The sequence below is a fragment of the Terrapene carolina genome, unplaced genomic scaffold, assembly GCF_002925995.2.
Source record: "Terrapene carolina triunguis isolate 2854851 unplaced genomic scaffold, T_m_triunguis-2.0 Scaffold17, whole genome shotgun sequence".
Taxonomy (NCBI): domain Eukaryota; kingdom Metazoa; phylum Chordata; order Testudines; family Emydidae; genus Terrapene; species Terrapene triunguis.
In genome coordinates this window covers 12,018,816-12,039,450 of record NW_020664368.1, presented here as the reverse complement: position 1 = coordinate 12,039,450, position 20,635 = coordinate 12,018,816, and positions in this window count along the sequence as shown.

Here is a 20,635-nt window from a genome sequence, read left to right as displayed (position 1 = left end):
TTTTTTTTTTTTTTTTTTTTTTTTTCAAATTCCTTATATGTGAGGTTTTCTAAATAGTTTCACATTTTTGTTGGTCTCCTCTGGATCCTCTCCAATTGTCTAAGTTTTTTTCTTAAACTATGGTGTCAAAACTAGATGCAATACTCCAGCTAAAGCCTCACCAGTGTCAAGTAGTGAGGGACAATTATATCCCGTGTGTTACATATGATACTGCTGTTAATACAATCCAGAATAAAGCCTTTTTCACAGCTGCATCACATTCTTCATTCATATTCAATCTGTGATCCACTATAACCTCCAAATACTTTTCTGCGGTACTACTGCTAAGCCAGTTATTTCCCATTTTGTAGTTCTGCATTTCATTTTTTCCGTAAGTGTAGTTCTTTGCGCTTGTCTTTGTTTAATTTCATCTTGTTTATTTCAGACCAATTCTTTAATTTACCAAGGTGATGTTGAATTCTAATTCTGTCCTTCAAAGTGCTTGCAACTCCTCCCAACTTGGTGTCTCTACAAATTTTGTAATCATACTTTCCACTCTATTATCCAAGTCATTAATGAAAATATTGAATGAAACATGACATAGGACAGAACCCTGCGGGCCTCACTAGATACATCCTTGCAGTTTGACAATGAACCATTGATAACTACTCTGAGTATTGCTTTTCAACCAGTTGTACACCCACTTTATAGTAATTTAATCTAGACCACTGTCCCAAAATACATCCTCATGTGAAATATGTCAAAAGGAAGTCTGAAGATGCATAATTTGCAGGGAATGGTACTATGCTCAACTTCTGTAGATATGGAAAAAAGAGTCATCAAACCCTCCCCCCCCAAAATTCTAAGTCCTACTGCCTGGACAAAGCAAAAGAGATGCCATGATCCTTTAGCTGCTGTACACCACCACTGACCTTGTGTAACACACCAGCTAAGTGTGTAATGTCACCTTCTTCACATAAACATATGGCCTATGCAGAGAATAAGAACTCATTTAACCTGTTTGTAGCCATCTGTGTTTCCTATTTTATACTTAGATTGTAAACTTTGGTCAGAGACTGTCTTTTTGTTCAGTGTTTGCACATTGCCTAGCACAGTTGGCTCATGGTCCATGACTGGGGCTCCTAAATCATTACTTATAGTGCCTACTACTGCTATCAGCTAATGGAGATACTACTTTATCTTTTTATGACAATAGTCCATATTTTGTAGATGAAAGTCCAGATTTCTCACTCAACTCTCAATCTTAGTGATAGGGAGATATTTGACTTGCAACCAATTTTTAATCCTAATCTGTACTATCAGATTGAAAACATCTCCCATGTATAGGAGATGCTCACCATCAGAGGTGAAAGTAACATTCAACAGAAGGGGCGGAAGAGGCTGGGAGTCAGCATCCCCCAGCCAGCCCATCCGCCCTGCCTGGCCATGCCACCCAGGTCTCCAGCGGCGATTTAAAGGGCCGGTCCCGGGACAGCTGCTCCTTTTGTCCCCTCTCCTTTGATGGCCGGGGCGGGGAGGGAAGGGGCAACGAAGTTCAAGCGCTGCCGTGGCAGCACTTTAAGCAGGGACCTTTGCCGCGCCAGCACTTTAACCTTGCTGCCCCTTTTGCGCTCCCCCCTCATCGGCGGCCCAGCTTACTTTCACCTCTGCCCACCATCTGATGAAATATTGAAATACGGTCATAGGTAATGGCCTGCTGTTTTAGCATCTGCCCTTCAGCACAATATGGGAAAGCCCTAACTGCCTGGTTAATGAAATTCCATAAACGGAGTTCACTGACATTGTTCTGCAAGTGCCTCCCCAAACTTGTGGTATTAGCTTGGAGAATACCAACATGGTTGATGAGAAAAACTACCTTAAGAGCAACCCTGATTCAGTTTTGCACAACCAAACACCTCACTAACCTTGTCCCTGGACAAAGTTGTTGTCCCTAAAATGGATGAAGACAACAAAGTCAGGAAGGGATATCACCACAGACCATAAATCAATGTCATTAGGTGGTCCAAACCTGAATGCTCTGATGACCTCAGCTGAAGGTACTGGGAAATTGATGTGGCAAACAACTACAAAGTCTGACTACCAGCATCTTCTGAGGAGAAAGTTCATAGTAACCAGTCACAGCAAAAAATATGTGCATATCCATAATACAGCTATGAAATAACTAGAGATTATTCAAATCAGACACTCACAGTCAACCAAAGTACAGGGAGTTGCAAAAGTGAGGAAAAAACTGTATAGTAATTTTACAATATTTGTATGCTCCTTCATTCCATTTCAGTATGTTTCACTATAACAGCATCTTAGCTGATACACATCACAGCTACAGTTTGCACAAAAATAGTATAGCAATTTCCAGTAATAATAAAAAGTGTGGAAATTTATTATAAGTCTAGCATGGGTGCCTTTCCCCTGAGAAACATCCACATTTGTAATATTTTACCATAAATGTACAGCTTGGGGCCACCCCAATCTAATATTTTTTTTCTGACCTAAATACACAAAGGCCAAGATGCAGGCAAAATAACAGTTAATCTACAGGCACAGAGTATCTGTCACATTTGGCTGAAATTCATATTTAATGCAGTGGTTGATGCCTGGCCGCAAGGAACGTATAATTGGTTGAAGAGTTTATCTTTGTGGGAATAGGGGGATAATGTGCTTTATAACTTGCAGTATTTTCTTCTGTTATGTAATAATTTGATGCATACATTCTGATTAAAGATATGAAAGGATAACAGAAAACTTACTCCTTTTGCTCCTCATTTATACCACATGAAAGTGCTGGGGGGAGAATACTTGTCCATATAAAATTATGAGTAAGAACAAAATAAATGGTGGTACAAAGTACTCCAATTTATGTGTTAGGGTTATGGATTTCCTTCTATTTTTCATTGGTAGTTTCAAAACAGTATTCTTCAAGAGGCTTTTTTTCCCCTTCATCTTCTTTTTTTGTTACCTTATTGAAAGACACTTCAATAATGATAATCCTTGGAAATATTTGGCCTTTGGGAAGGCTAGAACACAATGTAGAACAGGCATTTGCATATGTCAGCCTCCTCTACCGAAAGTAAACAAGCCAAAAAAACAAGAAAATTAACATGCATGATCTTCCCTTACTCTCTTTAAATGGATCTTTAACTAGTCTTAGAAACTCTAAAACCTCCTTTTTGAATCTTTACTTTCCATCATATGAGATATTACGCTGATAATAATGAGATAAAAACATACCTAGAAACCATAGCAGAAATAACATCACCATAAAGAAAATCTTTTCTCACTTCCCAGTCAAGTCTGAATGGCTATTCCTAACTACAGTGCATGCATAATAACTGATGCTGACAGGAGAAGATACGATCATGCACATATGCAAATAAGGGAAAATTCTTCCTTCTTTGCCTCTTCTATCCTGAATAAACAGCAAGCTATTTCACATATAAACCCTCAGAATTACTTTATCAAATTCTTATGCTGCCAAAAATTGGCAAGAAGTTGTACATAATATAATAAAGGCTCAAAAAGGAGGAATTGTCAAAACTACTGTTCTCTACACAGCCTTTGTGTATATGCATTACAGTGCATTGTCTTTGACTTCAGATGGTCACAAAACTTATTCAATTGGCAGGGCAGATGAAATTGGAGTATATAGGACTAGGACTATACGTGGCATACTTAGATAAGTTAAGATGTGGGGACGGTTAGGCATTTTGGGGTGAAATATTTTTTCAGTGGAAAATGTGGTTTCCATAAAACCAAAAAATGTCCACAAGAACATGCCAATTTTGCCAACAAATCTTTCTATTTTCTATCAGGAAAATCAAAATGAAAAGTTCAGCTTCTAGTGTAGTTGAACCAACTTGAAACTTTTAATCAAATTGAAATAAAACATCTAATTTTGGGTCAGTTTGATATCAATCTGCATCTGTTGTGATGATGTATCATGAGGGATGTAGTCTGGCCAGGGACAATGGGGACATGAGGGACCCAACTAGAACTCCCCTGAGGCACAGCACTGGATCAGGATAACACCCGTTTAATGTTGAAGTGACCCAAAACATTTAGACTATTCTTACTGCTCAAGATTAAGTATTGTGCTTTATCACAAGAGTTTAGGGAATCCTAATCTTCCCAATTTAGTAGATTAGTGCTCCAAAACTAGCTGTTTGTGATAAGGGTCAGTGACCATCAAAACATGGGAAAAACATTGCAAATATGTTTTGCTTGTAGTACTGACAAACAAAATTTAAAATTAAATGCAATATACCTATAAATGTGGGGAGTTGTTTGTTTGGTTTTTCATAATTAGTACAATTTATAGCCGGCATGTGGCATCTTTGTTTGAGACTTTGTTCTAAACACTATGAATATGAGTTTTATCCCAAAGTATGATAAATTGCACTGAAAAATATTGAATAGTTGTAGTTACCAAAGCATCAGAGTACTGTGAAATTTCTTGCTCTATTTTATGAAGCATTAAACTGTTCATAGTAACTATGGCTTCTAGATGTCATCAATAAATCAAGTTAGGCCAATGGCAGCAAAGTGATGGATATCCAACTATCTAAGGGATTTGATCATAAGACACAAGCTAAAATGGTGACAAGGCGGAGATAAATGTTTGTGTTCAGATTAACATTCCAAGGTCAGAGTGCCCAAGCATATCAATGAGGAGTATTCAGCCAATTCTCTGAGAATATTAATCTAAAAAGGTACAACAGCTAAGTGGAAAATAAATTGAATTTTAATGAAGTCTGTTATGATTGTCTAAGAAAACATTTATAGTAAATTACTCAAAGATATTTGAGATTGTTCATGCACACGGCTTGCTCCTTTAAAATATCAGCCACTGTATAGTGATTATTTATTTATTTTATTTTAAGTAACTTTACAAGGGCATTGATAAAACATTAGAAAAAACACAGTAAATATTCTTTATTTCCTTAAGGATGGGGAGGGGAGAAATGAAATGCAACTCATGCACAACTTGTTAAGGTTGTGCAAGATGAGTGTGTGATATTTTCATTTGCAAGGTAATAATGAAAGAGAGTGGGAGAGACATTGAAGCACATAGCAAACTAGCAAAGAAACACACATCCTGATTGTTTCATGTGTCTACATTATGTAGTGTTTTACTTTTGTATCTGAGATACTGTAAATATCAGAAAATTGGGATAAAACACTTAAGGCTTGGTCCTGATCTTAGATTCTCCATGTATATGCCAGTGTAGCAGATGATTTAACAAGATGTTCCGCAATGCATGTTTATCTATTTGAGATCAGAGTTAAACCTACAGGGCACATTTTTCTTCTGTCTTTTTCAAAGCAGTATTCTTCCCATTTGTTTCTGTGTATTCTACTAGCAGTAGCAGGGAAAAATGTCTGAAGACATGAGTAATTCAGTTCACTCAATCTAGCAAAATTGATTTTGTGAACTGGACTGTACAGGATCACTTAAACCCTTTATACCCATAATCAACATGTTCTGGACTATTTAAACATGGGTCCTGAGTCTTGTGTAAAATAAAGATGAAATAAATAGAAATATTTGCCTCTAAGCTTTCAAAACAAAAACAAAAACAAAAACCTTGTCTTAAAATAATGAAATCAAATTCTAAGTCCTATTATTTCTGAGCATAATAATTCATTTGTAACACTGGATTTCTATCTTCCAGGACAGCAATTCATTTTTAACACTTTTGTTACCGTCTCATATGACCTTCTCATAAACTAACTAGAGAACTATAGCCTAGATTAGGGATCTGCTGGTGGACCAGGATGGTTTGTTTACCTGCAGCATCCACAGGTTTGGCCGATCGCAGCCCCACTAGCCACAGTTTGCCGTTCCAGGCCAATGGTGGCTGCAGGAAATGGCGGCCAACACATCCCTCGGCCCACGCCGCTTCCCACAGCTCCCATTGGCCTGGAATGGCGAACTGTGGACAGTGGGAGCTGCAATCGGCCGAATCTGCAGACGCTGCAGGTAAACAACCCATCCCGGCCCACCAGCAGATTTCCCTGATGGGCCGCATGCCAAAGTTTGCCGATCCCTGGCCCAGATGAACCTACTGTAAGCTGGGTTGCACTACTGGCTGGAAAACCATACTCAGAGTAGTTATCAATGGCTCACAATGAAGCTGGAAGGAAATTTGAGTGCGGCACCACAGGGATGTGTCCAGTTCTATTCAATATCTTCATAGATTATTTAGAAAGTAATATAGAAAGTACCCTTATAACGTTTGTAGATGATACCTAGATTGGGCATGTTGCAAGCACATTGGAGGAGAGGATTAGAATTCAAAATGATCTTGACAAACTGAAGAAGTGATCTGAAATAAATAGGACTAAATTCAAAAAGACAAATGCAAAGATTTGCATGTAGCAAGGAATAATCAGCTACACAAATACAAAATGTGAAATAATTGCCTAAGAAGAAGTATTGCAGAAAAGTATCTGAGGGTTTTGATGAAGCACAAACTAAATATGAGTCACCAGTGTAATATTGTTGCAAAAAAAAGTGATCATCATTCTGTGATGTATTAGCAGTAGTGTTATAAGCAAGACACAAGTAGTAATTCTTTCACTCTACTTAGCACTGCTAAGGCCTCACCTAGAGTTGTGTGTCCAGTTCTGGGTGGCATATGTTAGGAAAGATGTGGAGAAACTGGAGAAAATCTAAAGGAGAACAATTAAAATTATTAAATTTCTAGAAAACATGAACCACGAGGAGAGGGTGGTTTTTTTTTTTTTTTAAACTTGGGTTTGTATAACCTGCAGAAGAGAAGACTGGGGAGGAGGGTGTCTGATAATATTCTTCTAGTACTAAGAAGTTGTTATAAAAAGGAAGGTGATAATTTGTTCTCCTTCAGCACTGAGGATAGAACAAGTAGTAATAGGCTTAAATTCCAGCAAGGGGGATTTAGGTTAGACAGTAGGAAGAACTTCCTAACTGTAAGGGTAGTTAAGCACTGAAACAAATTCCCTGGGAGGGTTGTGGAATCTCTGTGATTGGAGGTTTTTAAGAACAGGTTAGACAAATACCTGCCAGGGATGGTCTAGATCAGTGGTTCTCAGCCAGGGGTACATGTACTCCCGGGGGGGATACACAGAGGTCTTTCAGGAGGTGCAGCAACTCATCTAGATATTTGCCTAGTTCTACAACAGGCTACATAACAAGCACTAGTGAAGTCTGTATAAACTAAAATTTCATACAATGACTGGTTTATACTGCTCTATATACTATAAACCAGTGGTGGTCAACCTGCGGCCTGCGGGCTGCATGCGGCCTATCAGGATAATCTGATTGCGGGCCGCAAGACATTTTGCTGATGTTGATCGCAAGAGGCCGTGGCTCACTGTTCCTGTTCAATGGGAACTGTGGGAAGTGGCGGCTGCTCACGGCCTGTTACCTGGGGTTCTTTCAACCCAAAGCTCTTGGTAACTTTTACTCTGTGCGAGGAGGTGTCAGGAAATAAATCAGGGGAGACACGGCCGTCCGACCGATAAATGTCGGACACAAACAGGACAACACAAGAGTGCTTTCACTTAAAGCTAAACTTTACTAGTCTCAAGCACTTACACATGTCTGCAACAGGTTAGTAAGACACCCCCAACCCTCGATAATTACCGAAGCTGAGTGTGGCTCTCGAGTGGCACAGTGACAGCCCATCTACCGATAGGGAACACAAGATGCATCCAGAGGGAGAGACCAGTCCCAAAGAGTCCCCAAACGAGTCCCCTTATTTATACATTAGTAATAGAATGACATGTCCCTTAAAGAAACCTTGTTAAGTAAGCAGTTTCAAGCAAGAGGTTCCTTCTGATTATTGATTAACCAGGTGTGGGTTTTTCCAGAGCTTGCTCCTGTTCAATGGGAACTGTGGGAAGCGGCGGCCGCTCACGGCCTGCAAACAGATTACCCTGATGGGCCACATACGGCCTGCGGGCCGCAGGTTGCCCACCACTGCTATACACTGAAATGTAAAGTATCAGAGGGGTATCCGTGTTACCGACAAAGTGGGTATTCAACCACGAAAGCTCATGCTTCAATACGTCTGGTAGTCTATAAGATGCCACAGCACTCTTTGCTGCTTTTACTGAAATGTAAGTACATTTATATTCCAATTGATTTATTTTATAATTATATGGTAAAAATGAGAAAGTAAGCAATTTTTCAGGAATAGTGTGCTGTGACACTGTGACTGGGATCCCAGTGGGCCCCTCTGAGCTTGCTCATTTTGGGCAAACTGCAAAGAATGGGGCAGACAATCCCCCAAACTGGTGGTTATTTCAATACTTAGATCCACCAAGCTAGTAACAAAATAGCTTCTATAATACCTTACTAGTTACACAGAAGCCAAAACACAGTTCCCATAAAGCAACCCAGCCTTTCTTTCGTTTTCCTTCCAGATAGCCAAGTCAAATATGATGGGGATTATTGAAAATCTTGTTCATCACATAAAATGTTCTTCCAATCCCAAAGATTAGCACCCAGTTTAATGAATATTTTAGATCATACCCAAATACACGCTTACAGCCAATTCTTATTAAATAAACAAAAATTTATTTTAAAAAAGGAAAGAGAGTATTGGTTAAAACATCATTATACATGCAGACAGATATAATTCTTAAGTCAGTTTCATAGCAGAGATGGTGGGATTCAGAGATACATAGAGTTCTTTCAGAATTAGTCCATAGGTTACAGTTCAATGTCCAATACCAAAGTGATCCAAATGAATTTGGAGACCTCAGTCTTGCAGCTCATACAGTTCCTGGGCAGCACAGAGTCCTTTGATGAACAATAGTTTTTTGACATAACCTTTGTTTCCTAAACATCACCGATAATTAGCTACATGGATTAACACAAGATAATTATCCATTAAGCAGTTTATAGACAGTTTAACACAAACTGTAAAGAGACATAGACAATGACATTATTTCACCTAAATTTCATCTAAATGTTAATATTTCCTTTTGATCTCTGAATTAACAGAATACAGCCCTAGACAGGAAGCTTTTGGTTACATTGTTAACCTCTAACAAAATACAAGTTAATATAGACTATTGTAATAACTATCTTCTTCTAATTCTTTAGCAATAGAAGTTTACATTTCAAAGTTCTAGCCTATCTAGCATGGAATGGTCCTAATTATCATTTACATACTTTTCTATAATGTCTCTGAAGGTTGAATCTGGGTCAATTAGCAGGCAAGCTGCTTAACCCTTTCTGGCCATGTGTCACAGACACTTTTGTATTTTTATCTCGGAGTTTGTAAGCAAGTCGTTTTTAACTGAGGTGTAACTTGGGGGTACACAAGACAAATGAGACTCCTGAAAGGGGTACAGTAGCCTGGAAAAGTTGAGAGCCACTGGCCTAGATAATACTTAGACCTGCCCCAGTGTAGGGGACTGGGCTAGATAAAGTACAGAAGTCCCTTCCAATACTATATTTCTATGATTTCTATAAAACTTAACAGTTTTAAAATGTTCTCCTTTGTTTGGATTTGAGGCATTTTGGATAAAGAAAGAGGAATGATTTGGTCACTGATAGTCTATCATGCCCAGGACTACAGTCCTGAAACATATATAAGTCTTATTGTAGTCAGTGGAGTTCTGTTATATATTTATTTACCAATCCTACAAAATGGTAAATAAATATATATCTATTGTAGCTACTGCAGACCTAAGCTTGAAGCAGAGCACATGTGCAAAACATGCTTACAAACAAAACCGATGTACATAAGGAAATATTAAAATAATATCCTTAAATACTAAAAAGAGAGGCCCAGATTCTCAGTTGCAATCAGAACACAAGAGTATGAAGGAACAGAAGAGCCAATTGTTGCTATGGGAACCAGATTAGTTCTCATTCAGGATTCTCACATTCCCTGAGGATTCACTGATGGTGAAATCTGGTCACTTTTGGTCTCCCTTATGCAAGAGGACCTGAAGTGGACTAGAGAATTCGCCTATAGAGAAAATAATGTCTTTTAAATGTAGAACTTTGGGCCTAAATCTTTAACTCTTACTCATATGAATAGTCTCAGTGAGGACAGATGCATTCTCACGTAAGTAGTCAGGGATGGTGTGCCTAGCCTCTGTTTGTCTGGGAATGGCGACAGGATGGATCACTTGATGATTACCTGTTCTGTTCATTCCCTATGAAGCACCGGGCATTGGCTACTGTCGGAAGACAGGATACTGGGCTAGATGTACCTTTGGTCTGACCCAATATGGCCATTCTTATGTTCTGATGAATAAAATTTGGGAAACCGAGCCCTAAATTTCCTTATAACAACTCTATATTTCTCTTTTCGGTGGATTATTTCTTTGTTTTACTTTCTGTGCTTTACAAAAAGAGACATACTTCTACAAACTGGCTGATTAGTTAATTTGACTTTGAATCCTTAGAGATCCTTATAGAGGAAATCTCTCTGAAACCTTCAGCAGACCAGTTTTGCTGCATTAAACCAATGTAAGAAAAATTTGGCATTAATTATTAATCATTAAGGGTGAAAAACATAAGCAGCAGGAACTAAATGCTAACATGACTGCCCTCTTCCTGTCTATTTCATTACAATGCTGCAAGTATTTCTGAACATTTGGGAACTGTAAAAGAACATTGTGTTCAATGTTTTAAGGAAGGGAAATTGGGTAGGACACTTGTTTCTATTAAAAAAAGAAGCATTGTTATTACTTTGTCTGCAGGGAGATCAATGAAATAATATAGTGTATTTAAATGTTTCATCCAAGAAAAAGAGAACAATATTAATTATAGCCTTTAGCTCTTTTCATGGCACTTCTTTGGTAATTATAGTGCAAGAGAAAGAACAGAAGTAATTTAAAGACATATTTCTTTATAAGAAATCTATTTTTTTTTATTTTTTTACTTTCAAAATGGTACATTTCAAAGGAGGATTTTGTCTTAAAGATGGATCTGCCTTATTTGCACAAAGCCAGTGCAATCATAAATTGTAAAAGGACTTTAAAAATGTTTCTGAGGTTACATTTTATAGCTGCATCAACAGTGATAGACCTACTTATTGAGAGAATGTTAAGTGACACCAGCACGAATGACAGCTGCAGAAGACTTCAAAATCATTGCTAGCAAATCATAAATAATAGGCCTAGGAAATGTTATCTTGAGATATATTCTTGAATTAATCTTTAGATGGAAAAATCTTTTAAGAAGTGATAAGCTCTAGAGGGCCTTATTCTTCACATTTTTACATCAGTGTTATGCTGGTTACATTAGTGGAAAGCTGATGTAACAACGAGAATCAGCAACTCAGTGGAAAAAGAGAGAAATCCAGTTCAACTCCTGGAGTTTCAGTTCAACTTCTATTGAAATTAACAGGAGTTTGTTGTTGACTTTAATAAGGGCATAATCAGCCCCTGCTTAAATGCAATTTATTTTTAAGAGAAACAATTCCTCAAAAGATTCCTTAAAAGGATCCTCATTGGCTTCAGCTGATGACCACATATGTTTTGCCATTGACTTCAGTGAAACTACTTGCATGACCAAAGACTACTCCTCGGATGTAGCTTGGCATTCTCTCTTATTTTAGGCTGTGGCTTAAAAGCTGCAATAGAACCTTCACCCAGTAGTGCTAAAAGACAAAACTTGCCCTTTGGCCAACTTGAATCTGTTACTTCATCATATATGTAGTTAATAATATTTATAAAGTGCCAGTTGGTCAACTAGTGTCTTTAGTGATGGAATTTAAAACTTCTCTGTAAGAAAATTCACTCTACATTATTGATCAAGAAGAAATCAGATAACCAAGTTTAATCAAGATATGAATTAAAGTTTATACTTCAAAAGATTAACTAGCACTATACAGCAAGTGTTAATATAGTTTACACAATTTAGGGAGACAGGTTGCAGCTTCACTGGGTTCCAATTTTTATCTCTCTCAAAGCTGAGTTTTATACCCTGTTTGTTTAGAATATTTCACTCACCCATCACATGTTGTGGTTGGTGGCACATTTTCCAGACATGTGTTAATGTTACCTTGTGGTCAATACAACTGGTAGAGGTGATAGGATTACATTTTTTCCTTATACAATACAAAGCTCATCTGCGAGCAATTTTCCATTGTTCTCTTAGCATAACTATGCAAAGCTTCAGTTATTTAATGCAGTTTCTCCAGTTACATTTGTGTCTACCTATTTATTCCTTTCTTGTGGCTTTGGTTACGATTTCATAGCTTCTTACTCAAATTGCAGAACCAATCACACTTATTTGCTATTTTGCTATTACATATGCAGTTAAGGGTAACTTAGGTAGCTGTTGAAATAGGTTTTGAAAATTGGTCATGCCACATCATATTCTACATAAGTTTAATATGCTTAAAGTCATGAAAACTTTTAGCTCTCGACATAACCTGTGAGGGATTCTGGGAGTTCTAGGCCTATATGGCAACAGCATATTATTTCTTCCCTTTCTTTCCCAATTGGGGCTGCGGGAAGCGGCACGGGCCAAGAGATGTGCTGGCCGCCGCTTCCCGCAGCCCCCATTCGCCTGGAATAGCAAACCGCGGCCAGTGGGAGCTGCGATTGGCTGAACCTATGGATGCTGCAGGTAAACAAACCGTCCTGGCCCGCCAGCGGATTTCCCTGATGGGCTGTGTGCCGAACGTTGCCAATCCCTGCTGTACACAACTGTGTTATGCTCTGCACATTAGTAAGATATAATGTGTTTATACACTGTGGCAGAGCTCTGACCTTGTCCCTGTGGGTCCCGCGCTTCTAGGTGGTATATGCTAGCCTCAGTGGCTCACTGCGATGCTCCACGTAGCCCTTCTCTCTCTAGGGCTAGTCTACTGAGCCCTTTTCATCATAAGCCAGCAAGGAGGTTGGTGAAAGAACTCCCATAGTCTCTGTTGTCCCTAGGGGCTTATTTCAGGACAGTTTAACCTCCTGTCCTGACAGGGGCCTGACTTCCCCTCCCAGGAGATGTTTCTGTAATGGCTGGTTGGGGGGAACCCGGGCCTGCCCTCTACTCTGGGTTCCAGCCCAGGGACCCTAATGGCAGCAGCTGTTGGCAGCCGACCTTTCACTACCAGAGTTGCTACATTTCCCTGGGCCACTTCCCCACAGCTCTCCTGCTTCTCTCTTCACCCTTACCTTAGGGCTCCCTTACCAATGGCTTGAGAGTGACTTCATTAACCAGCCCTCCAGCCACACTTCCCCTCCTCTGTCTCCCTGGCTCTCTTCAGCCTTACTGGAGTGAGCCCTTTTATAGTATCAAAAAGAGCCTTAATTAGAGTCAGGTGTTCACATGACCATAATGGCCTCACTTGACTCATTGCAGGTTAATTGGAGTCAGGTGTTCTCATTAGCCTGGAGCAGCCCCTGCTCTGGTCAGTCAGGGAACAGAAAACTGCTAATCCAGTGGCAGGTATATCTGCCTTCGACTACTTTGTTGTACCCAACTGTAGGTCCCATGTGGATGCACATGTATTACGTAAACACACAATATTAAAATGGTATGTTCTATTTTAATATTCCAGATTTCAAGAAATGTGGTTGTCCAAATGTGCAACCACAATGCTACTTCAAAGTATTTTTTGCATTGAATATAGGAAATATTTTATGTTGATTATTGACTGACCATATTTGCTTTCCTAAGTATAAAACCTGCACATTGGGTTAGATATTTGGAAATTTTAATGTATGTAAAGAGCAAATTGCAGAAGAGAAATTTAGTACGAGTCCAGCTGAATTAGCCAGAAAGCGGGTCCTTTTGGCTCACATGGAAAAGCTGTTGTCCACAAATTCTGGAACAACTATTATATCCCCTATGGGCCATATCTTGCAGTGTGCAGATGCTTGTGTGTCTGTCAGCCATACTCTCCCTCCTATTCATCACCAGCTTCCTCAGATACCTGTCTGTAGTTATTGAAGGGGGGGAGGAGGAGGAACAATTAGTTGCAAAATAAAACATTAACTAAGTACCAGAAATATGGCTTCTAGACTGGGAGTATGGTCACACACTCATCCATGTCCACATCTTCTTTTCTCCAGCACCGTACCTTCTGTGTCCCATTACAAAACACAGTACAAACTTCTGATGTATAGAGGGTGGGACAGGTGTATGTGTGTTATGTGGTTACTTCCATAGAATGTGGAGTGACAAACTGGGACTCAGTACTCTGATGTACAAAAGCTATGTTTGACTTTATCCCAATTTCCCAACCACACCCAACCCTGGGGCCAACTGGGGCCAGCACTAACAGAGTATTTTTACATTGGTAAGGAGAGCCAGTAAATCATTGGCATAAGAGGAGAATCCTCAGTTTCCTACTAAGTACTGATCCAAAGACTATTGAAATCTATATACTTTTCCCATTGACTTCAACAGACGTTGGCAGAGGCACTTAAGGCAGCATTAAGGTCCCCCTGAGCCACCAGAAAGGTGAAAGTGAGCCATAGATTGTGCCTGTATCTGGCATAAGGCCTGTTTGTTTGCTTATGCGCCAAATAGGACAATATATTTATTAGAGAGATAAGGTGGGTGAGGTAATATACTTTTAGTGGACCAATTTCTGTAGCGGCGACAGACAAGCTTTTGAGCCACACAGAGCTCTCACCTCCAGAGGTTGGTCCAATAAAAGGTATTACCCATCCACCTCATGTCTCTAATATCCTGGGACCAACATGGCTAAAACAACAATGCATACAACAATGTATTAATTGACATAAGTAAAGCACTTCCAGCATCAGCACAGTATCTAAGCTTTGAAACTTTTCCTGTTTGAAAATCAGTGGTTATTTTGCCTGCTTAACAAGGACAGAATCAGGCCATTGGGAAGTAGCCTATTGAGGAGTGGGTTGGCCAAAATTGAAACTTGGCTACTGTAATGCAGCATTCATACTATATTCAGGCACCAGACGGGTGATGTTCTTGATTGGTTAAGTGAACTCTAGTACTTGGCCAGAATATTTAATTGTCTGGGTATACCGCAAGAAGGACAGGAGACTTGTTATGGGTTTTAATCTATATAAACTTTATTATATAGATGTCTGGGACTACCCGGCAGATACAGTGTACAGTGCAGGCAAATCCATGCTTATTCAAATAAATTCTCTGGGGCTTCCACTAGTCCTCCCTTTGTTTAATCCATGTTTATTCAAATCAATTTTCAGGGCTTCCACCAGCCCCCCTTTGTTTCCATCCAGGTCCCCCAGCCAACCCATGGCTTGGACCTTACCATCAACCAGCCTTGTAAGAGAGTTAAGGAGGGCTATGAGAATGGGGTAGGGAGGTCGGCTCCCTTCGGTACCAATCATAGGTGTCCCCGAACCCCCACCCCCATTCTGTTCCTTTATCCAGTACCTCCTTTTACATCCTTTACCAGGCCATTTATCTGGTCACTGGATGCCCTCCCTATGGAGTACCTGCACTGAACATCCACACAACCTCACAAAATAAGTTGCGACATATGGCCTACCATCTTTTCTATTCACCAGAAAAGGTCCTCCCATACACCCACTGTGGGGAAGGCAAAAAAACCACACTCCACCAAAGCCAATTTTGGTGCTGCGGGAAAAATTCCTTCCCAGCCCCCCTTTAAAAGGGGCATCTAGAGTAATGCCCCCAGCAGGTCCTAACCCAGCCTGCCATTTGCCTCCACTAGGGGAGGGAGGGTGGGGTGCTGGCTTCCTCGTTGCTTGGACATAGACACTTGCCCCACCCAGGTTTCATACCTTTATGCACATTCCTGGGAGGGGAGGGGGGGAGTAACAGCGCAAAGCTGACCACCGAGCACCTTTTACAGCAGTTTCTGCCTTCTTCCTCTCCACCCCTACCCCCAACCACAAAGCAGAGCTGCCCTCTTTTGGGTTTGCCCCCATTTAGTTGTGGTGCAGCCATTGTCTGGGTACACCGCAAGAAGGACAGGAGACTTGTTATGGTTTAAATCAGGCCGCAACTTTATTATATAGATGTCTGGGACTACCCGGCAGATAAAGTGTACAGTGCAGGAAAATCCATGCTTATTCAAATCAATTCTCCAGGACTTCCACCAGCCCCTTTGTTTAATCCATGCTTATTCAAATCAATTTTCCGGGGCTTCCACCAGCCCCCCCTTTGTTTCCATCCAGGTCCCCCAGCCAACCCATGGCTTGGACCTTACCATCCACCAGCCTCGTAAGAGGGTTAAGGAGGGCTATGAAAACGGGTTATGTGTGGGGGGGGGTGAGGGGGTTGGCTCCCTGCCGTACCAATCATAGGAGTCCCCGAACCCCCACCCCCTGTTCCTTTATCCAGTACTTCCTTTTACGTCCTTTATCAGGCCATTTATCTGGTCACTGGCTGCCCTCCCTATGGAGTACCTGAACTGAACATCCGCCACAAGGAGGCGCCAGTCATTTCTTTGGCTGCCTCCCCCCAACCTCTTGGCTAGCAGCCCTACTGGGGAGAAAGAACCCATTGTCCCATGTGTGATCGTCAAGGGGCACCAGCAGCTGCATTGTCCTTGACCTGGTACTGCAACAACCACCCTTAACGGAGGGCCTCATAAGCAACCCATTCTCTGGATCCTTGAATTGACAAGACTCCTTAAAAGAAAACAAAATAAACAAATTGTAAGCTGGAGCCAAAAATCTGCATTCCGCCAACCACATGACATTCCGAGGTTCCAGAGAGCCCGCGGCTTATGTAATTTGGCCAACTGGAAATGAGTCACGGTGTCTGCTATGCCATTATCCATGCCCAGCACATTCTTGGGAAAAAAAATAGATGTTGAAGGTTAAGCACTGGAGAACAAATGCCCTTACCAACTTCACAACCCTGTGCGATCTGGAAGTTTGGTGATTGATAACCTGTACCACTGCCATGTTGTCACACCAGAGGCACATCCTTATATTAGCCAGCTCTGATCCCCAAATTAATAACCATTTGTACCTCCACAATGATACCCCATTACATTGACTTAGAAAACTTTCCCACACCCACAAGTCTTCCTACATGACTGTAGTAACTCGTATGTAATTGTGTGGCCTGGCTATGCCAGCTGTTGCCACTGCCAGCCGGGCACAAAACGCCCACCCCGGGGCAACAAACCTGCAAACAAAGTTCATCTCAATGCCCAGGTAAGTTAATGTAGTGGAAGGGCCTTCTGTTTTGTCCTTCGCTAGGGGTTCCCCCAACTATTTAGCCAGGGACTGAAATGTGTTCAACAGGTGAAAACACTCATTTGACCCAGATCGTCCTGCAAACATAAATTATGCAAATAATGGACTATTTGGTTTAGTCCCGTTGACTGCACCACTGCCCAGTGCAGCATTGTACTGAATTTCTGAAAAGCTGCACAGGATACTGAACAGCCCATGGGCATAGCCTTGTTGAACTAAAATTGCCGGCGGTTGTCGTCTTGCAAACATGCCTGAATCTACAGGGGTTGCGAAAACAACCATCATTATTAAATGCCCAGCAAATACTATTACGTGCCCGGGGCCCCTTTCGAGCTTTTTGCGGTATGAACAAACCCCTGGCGCCCTTGTTTTATGCCCTTCAACCATAGTGTGTGATGCCACCTTATTCCAGTTTATGTTGCTGCCCTTAATCAAAACTGCTTATGACATGCCTCCAAACATATTGTGTGCCCGCCTAATTATATCCGTATACTTAACAAAGGCAGGGCTGTACTATAACACCTGCATAGATGATGAGGGCAGCCTCCCAATTTTTCCCATGTTCTAGGCACCCTTGGCCTCTTGGGCAGTTCGCTCTTTTGCTTGCCTTGCCCATGTTTACTGTCTGTGCCAAAGGGATATTATATCCATGAATTCGCCTCTGAGGATTTTATATTTAGTTGTACTGAGTAGGTGAACTCCCATCGGGTAAGCCACCCCAGCTTACTGTATTGAGGACTGCATGGAGTGAGTTCCGCAGAGTCCTGCTCCCCCATAGGCCTCCTGGGAGTGTCTACTCTGTCCCATGTGGTTACATGCCCTGACGGCTGATGAGTTCCCATGTTCCCTTCCCTGTCCTGCTACCCATGATGGGCCTACCCTGTCACCATGTGCAGACCCCTCACATCTAGCTCCCTGAAACTGCTGTAGTAAATGCATATTAGCTTGCAGCAGCTGTGTAATACCATCAGTGCCCCCACTGAAGGTGCAACTCCTTGGTGGGTCTGCCCAGGCTTCTGGACATTCCACTCCTGGGCCCAGAGTATTTAATACCCCAATAGGCTGACTCCTGTTCCCCTTAGGTGAACTCACTGAGTGACTGGTTGAGCACGGTCCCTGCACCTGTCTGTGGCCCCCTTGCCGGGCTGGAAAGCCAGATACCACCTCAGCCACCCATTCCCCCAACCTCTGTGTGGTTTAGATTATACTCACCCCCGGGATCAGCATTACTGCCATCCCCTGTGTTCGGTGGAAGAGAACATCCTGGTTCTAGGTGACCTTGTGCCCTCTGAAGCGCTGTACTGCTGTGGAGAAAACCTCAGAAACAACGTCACTGACCATTTCCTGCACAGCTTCGCTGACTACCCCATTAATCCACACACTCTGCCCACCTGAATGCGTGGACGCTTTCCTTTGGTCATTTGCCTCCCTTAGTCCTTGAGGCTGCCCTGGGTTATGGCTTGGGTTATTAAACACACCACCCTGGGCAGTAGCAGCCCCCATACTTGTGAGCCCCCTTGCCCCTGCTGCAATACTGTCTGTTTTGGGTCCCCTTCCAGTCCATGGGCTCCCTTGGGGCTGTCCTGCGCTGTAGCCTGCACCTGTCCCCTTGCCAGCAAAGGTATAGGCACCTGAGCAGCAACCAGCACACAAACAGAAAGAATTGCAGCCTGATACATGCACTTGCAGCGTGGCTGGCACATGAAACAGTTAATTTTTTCTTGCCTCCCCCCTCCCAATGCGTGTTGATTGTTTGAGACTCTGACTAGCATCCTTGCCAATTCCCCCCCCATTGCAGCTTCCAGCCTGCCTACCGACATCTGAGCAGCAACCTGCACACAGCCAGAAAGAATTCTTGCCTGATTCATGTACCAACCATGCTGCAAGTGCATGTAACAGTTAAATTTCCTAGCCTTGCTCTGTCCCCCTCACCAAAGCATGTTGATTGTTTCAGACACTGACTCTCTTGCCTTGCTCCCTCCCGCTTCCAATACACGTTGATTGTTTCCGATGCTGAGAGCCTGAAGCCAGGCTGTCCCCTGACTGAAGGAGACACTGAGCTTATCTTTCAGAGTAGCAGCCGTGTTAGTCTTTATCCGCAAAAAGAACAGGAGTACTTGTGGCACCTTAGAGACTAACACATTTATTAGAGCATAAGCTTTCGTGGGCTACAGCCCACTTCTTCGGATGCATAGAATGGAACATATATTGAGGAGATATATATACACACATACAGAGAGTATGAACGGGTGGGAGTTGTCTTACCAACTCTGAGAGGCCAATTAAGTAAGTGGAAAAAAAACTTTTGAAGTGATAATCAAGCTAGCCCAGTACAGACAGTTTGATAAGAAGTGTGAGAATACTTACAAGGGGAGATAGATTCAATGTTTGTAATGGCTCAGCCATTCCCAGTCCTTATTTAATCCTAAATTGATTGTATCTAGTTTGCATATCAATTCCAGCTCAGCAGTCTCTCCTTGGAGTCTGTTTTTGAAGTTTTTCTGTTGTAAGATAGCCACCCGCAGGTCTGTCATTGAATGACCAGACAGGTTAAAGTGTTCTCCCACTGGTTTTTGAGTATTATGATTCCTGATGTCAGATTTGTTTCCATTAATTCTTTTGCGTAGAGACTGTCCGATTTGGCCAATGTACATGGCAGAGGGGCATTGCTGGCACATGATGGCATATATCACATTGGTAGATGTGCAGGTGAATGAGCCCCTGATGGTATGGCTGATGTGATTAGGTCCTATGATGATGTCACTTGAATAGATATGTGTACGGACACATGCCTAGAACCCCGACCAGGGGTATTCTATTTGCTACCCAAGATCCCTAAACCTGGAAATCCTGGATGCCCCATCATCTCAGGCATTGGCACCCTAACATCAGGCTTGTCTGGTTATGTGGACTCTCTTCTCAGGCCCTTCGCTACCAGCACTCCCAGCTATCTTCGAGACACCACTGACTTCCTGAGGAAACTACAATCCATTGGTGATCTTCCAGAAAACACCATCCTGGCCACTATGGACGTAGAAGCCCTCTACACCAATATTCCACACAAAGATGGACTACAAGCTATCAGGAACAGTATCCCCGATAATGTCACAGCTAACCTGGTGGCTGAACTTTGTGACTTTGTCCTCACCCACAACTATTTCACATTTGGGGACAATATATACCTTCAAGTCAGCGGCACTGCTATGGGTACCCGCATGGCCCCACAGTATGCCAACATTTTTATGGCTGACTTAAAACAACGCTTCCTTAGCTCTCGTCCCCTAATGCCCCTACTCTACTTGCACTACATTGATGACATCTTCATCATCTGGACCCATGGAAAAGAAGCCCTTGAGGAATTCCACCATGATTTCAATAATTTCCATCCCACCATCAACCTCAGCCTAGATCAATCCACACAAGCAGTCCATTTCCTGGACACTACTGTGCTAATAAGCGATGGTCACGTAAATACCACCCTATACCGGAAACCTACTGACCG